Here is a 4,462-nt window from a genome sequence, read left to right as displayed (position 1 = left end):
CTACATGCAGTCACTCACTTTGTGCAGGACCACTTGCTGAATATGTTTTCTTTTTCCAGTGTTTATTTATGATGTTTTCATCAAAAATCAGTTTTCAATCAGTATTTGGATTTATGTCTATGTCTCCAATTCCATTCTGTTAAACAACAAGCGAGTTTTTGTGTCAATAACATGCTGATTTTATTGCTACAGATGTTCAGTACTGCTCTGATATCAGGGATGGTGATACTCCAGCAGTTCTTTCATTGTTCAACATCATTTTTGCTATTCTGTTTATTTTATTTTTCCACATTTAACTGATAATTGCTTGTCAAGATCTACGAAGAATTGAATTCAAATTTTGATGGGAATTACATTGAATCTGTAGATTGCCTTTAGTGGATTGGCAATTTTTACTATATTAATCCTACCAATCCCTGCACAGATCTTTGCATTGCCTGATATCTTCAATACCGTGAGGTATTTATCATATGAATCTTTCTCCCGTTTTAGTGTTTGAGGCTATTTTGATACGAGCACTTTCTCTGACTTCTCTCTCAATCCACTTATCATTTTTATATAGGAGTTATTGATTTTTGCGAGATAATTTTGTGTGTAATTACTTTGTTGAAAGTGTTTATCAGCTTTAGGAGTTTCCGGAAGGAATTTTTAGGGTCACATATGTATACTATTATATTATTTGCAAATAAAAATCTTTGACTTCTTCCTTTCCAAACAGTTTTATTGATTTTCAGTTGCCTTATTTCTATAGTTAAACTTCAAATATTGCATTAAATAGAAACAGAGAGAGCAGACCTTTTCTTTTCTTTTCTTTTTCCTTTTTCTTTTTCTTTTTCTTTTTCTCTTTTTCTCTTTTTTCTCAGGTTTTTTGAGACAGGGTTTCTCTGTATAGCCCTTGCTGTCCTGGAACTCACTTTGTAGACCAGGCTGGTCTCAAACTCAGAAATCCACCTGCCTCTGCCTCCTGAGTGCTGGGATTAAAGGCGTGTGCCACCATGCCCCACAAACCCTTTCTTATTTTTGATTTTAGTGGCATTGCTTTGCATTTCTCTCCATTTCAGTTAATGTTGGCTATGACCAACAAATGGTCAGTTATGTGAACTGACTTTATTTTGTTGAAGTATGTCCCTTGTTTCTCTAATCACTCCATATCTTTTACCATGAAGAGGTGTTGAAATTTTGGGAAAAGCTTTTTCTGCATATAACGAGATGATCATTTTCTTTTCTTTCTGATTGTTTACTTGCTAGATTACAGTGATTCACTTATATATTTTGAATAATTCCTGAATCCCTGAAAGGAAGCACACTTGATCATAGTGGATGATCTCTTTGATCATATCTTGGATTTGGTTTGAACATGTTCTATATCTTTCTTTTTTAAAACTATTTCACTTATTTACATTCTAGTCATTGCACCTGCCTAGAACTCCCTCCCACAGTTCCTCATTTCATTCTTCTTCCCCTAGCCATAGAGAATGTGCTTCCCCCCAGGCCTTCCCTTTCACTGGGATCTCAAGTCTCTTTCAGATTAAACACTGAGGCCAGAACAAGTAGACATGTGGTACATATGTGCCAGGGGCCTCAGATCAGTCCATGTATGGTACTGGTTGGTGATTCAATCTCTAGGAGCTCTCTGGGGTTTCAATTAGTTGAGCCTGTTGGTCTTCCTATGGGGTGACTCTCCCTTTCAGCTTCTTCAATCATTCCTCTAACTCAACCGTAGTGGATCCCTCCCTGACTTCAGTCCAATGGTTGGGTGTAAACATCTGCTTCTTTCTCAGTCAGCTGCTGGTAGGACTTCTCAGAAGATAGCCGTGTGAGGCTCCCATGTGTAAGCATTTTATAGAATAGTAGAGTCAGGCCTTGAGGTCTCTCCATGAGATGGATCCCACACTGAGCTGGTCATTTGACTTCCATTTATTCAGTCTCTTCTCCATTTTTTTTTTTTGTCTCTGCACTTATGGATCTGGATTTTTGACTGTGTGTTAGTAACCCTGTCTCTCCACTTGATGCCCTATCGACTAGAGGTAGACTCTTCAAGTTCTGTACACATGCACATGAAGTTTTTAAAGAAAAAATGTTATGTCTTATTATACCATGATCCTGGTTAATAGTTTTTCAAACCTTTTGAGAAAAAAAAAATCTTAAAAAGATTTCACACATGTCACTTGAAACTTACAAATTTAACATTATTAAAGAAGGAATGCTTCTACACTCTTACAAAGACCACTAGAAAGGAACAATTAAAAAACTAAGAAACTGTCTCAAAGACATCTTTTTATAATCCATTTCCCCTTCCTCCCCAGTATGATAATGTTATTAAATAATCCAATCCACTCACAAAATGGCTCTCTGCATCTGCTGTGGTGTCTTCTGCCATATCACTGCATATTTACAAATTACTGAGATAGGAGTTTCCTTAACATTATTATTTCGATAACCTGGAGCTGTTCTGCTACCTCTGGGCTCTCATCCTCTCCTATTTATACAGTGAAGTCCGTGATACATAGAAAGAATCTCAATATCGGCTTCTTCCAACATAGCTGCCACTCCTCCAATACCTCCAGGACCATAGTTCCCTACACCATATGGTCTTCCCATATTCCTGCTACTAACAAAGTTTCTGTTCTTCATTGGACCAAAGTTAGTAGGTTGCTGGCTATAATTTCCAAAATCATTTTAAATTCTGCTTCTATAATTTCCTCCTCCATAGCTGTCATAACGACCTTGGTAGCCCCCTCCCTGGTTGCCATATCGAGGTTCTCCACCACCATGTCCTCCTCTGCCTCCTCCATAACCAGACAATTTTGCTAGCTCCAAAATTGCCACCTCCAGGTCCTTCTCCTCCATTCAGCCATCCCAAATCCATGGCCACTTCTGTACCCAGCAGATTCCCCCCTAAAGTTGCTTCCTGGTCCTGGTCCAAAATTTTCACCACCACTTCAAGAATCCCCAAAGCCAAACTTTCCTCCTCTTGCATTCTTAGAACTTTGGACTTCCTGCATTTCTTGTCTAGACAATGCCTTTCTAACTTCAGCATTCTGACCATTTATGGGTATATTTTTACAAGAAAATTTTATCCCCAGAATCGTGGTCATCAAAACTAACAAAGTCAAAGCCTCTTTTCTTTCCAGTCTGCCAATCAGTAATTATTTCAATAGTATCAATTTTTCCCTATTCTTCAAAGTAATCTCTAAGGCATGTGCAGGTGCTCCTTGCAGTGTGGTCTCTTGGGCAGTGGCTTCTCCTGACGTCATAATGAGTCCCTTGTGTGTGCATCTGCGGAGGTCTTTCTCATCTCTTTCAGCTGTGGGAAGACAGGTTGAAGTGACTGAGTCCGGGATGGAGAGAAGAAAGGAACAGTTCCATAAGCTCCTTATTGGTGGCTTAAGCTTTGAAACCACAGAAGAACATTTGAGAAACTTCTAGGAACAATGGGGAAAGCTCACAGACTGTGTGGTTCTGAGGGATCCTGGAAGCAAAAGCTCAAGAGGAATTGCCTTTGTAACTTTCTTATCCACAGCCTACTTGATGCTGCTACAGACTGCAAGGCCTCTCATTGATGGCAGGGTAGTTGAGACAAAATAGGCTGTAGTAAGAGAGGAGTCTGGAAAATCAGGATCCCAGAAGGCTACTGAGAAGCTGTTTGCACATTTCTTTTAAGTGCCTCCTTAGTCATTCTGGATTCTTCCATTGTGAATTCTCTGTTTAGGTCTGTAAATCCATTTTAAAATGGGGATATTTGGATTTTTGGAAGTTAACTTTCTGAGTTCTTCATATATTTTGCATATTAGCCCTGTATTAGATATGGGGTTAGTGAAGATTTTCTTTTCCCCAATCTGTATGTGGCTGATTTGTCCAACTGGCTGTGTCTTTTGCCTTACAGAAGCTTTTTAGTTTCATGAGGTTCCATTTATCAATTGTTGATTTTAGAGCCTTAGCCATTGGTGTTTTGCTCAGGAAATTTCCCCCTGTGCCAATGAGTTCGAGGTTCTTTCCTGCTTCCTCTTCTATTAGATTCACTATATCTGGTTTTAGGTTGAGGTACTTGATCCACTTGAACTTGAATTTTGTGCAAGGTGATGAATATGGATCTATTTTATTTTCATTCTCCTACCAGTTAGACCAGCATCATTTATTGAAGATGCTTTCTTTTTTCCACTGTATGTGCTTGGCTTCTTTGTCAAAGATCAGTGTCCATAGATATATGAATTTACTTCTGGTTCTTTGATTCTTTTCCATTGATCAACCTGTCTGTCTCTGTACCAATACCATGTGTTGTTTTTTTTTTTTTTTTTTTTTTCCCACTATTGCTTTGTAGTACAGCATGGAGTCAGGGATGTTGATTCCCCAGAAGTTCTTTTATTGTTGAGAATAGTTTTTGCTACCCTGGGTTTTTTCTTTGTTTTTCCATATGAACTTGAGAATTGCTCTTTCCATGTATATAAAGAATTGTGTTGCG

General features: G+C 38.5%; 1 pseudogene; it reads right to left on the bottom strand.

Moving 5' to 3' along the window:
- Positions 1 to 2,518: 2,518 nt before the first annotated feature.
- Positions 2,519 to 3,279, bottom strand: LOC110330300 (annotated as a pseudogene).
- Positions 3,280 to 4,462: the final 1,183 nt, after the last annotated feature.

Source organism: Mus pahari, chromosome 13 (assembly GCF_900095145.1).
Source record: "Mus pahari chromosome 13, PAHARI_EIJ_v1.1, whole genome shotgun sequence".
NCBI classification, from domain to species: domain Eukaryota; kingdom Metazoa; phylum Chordata; class Mammalia; order Rodentia; family Muridae; genus Mus; species Mus pahari.
Note: the sequence above shows the minus strand (reverse complement) of the source record. Positions and strands in the feature narration are given on the sequence as shown.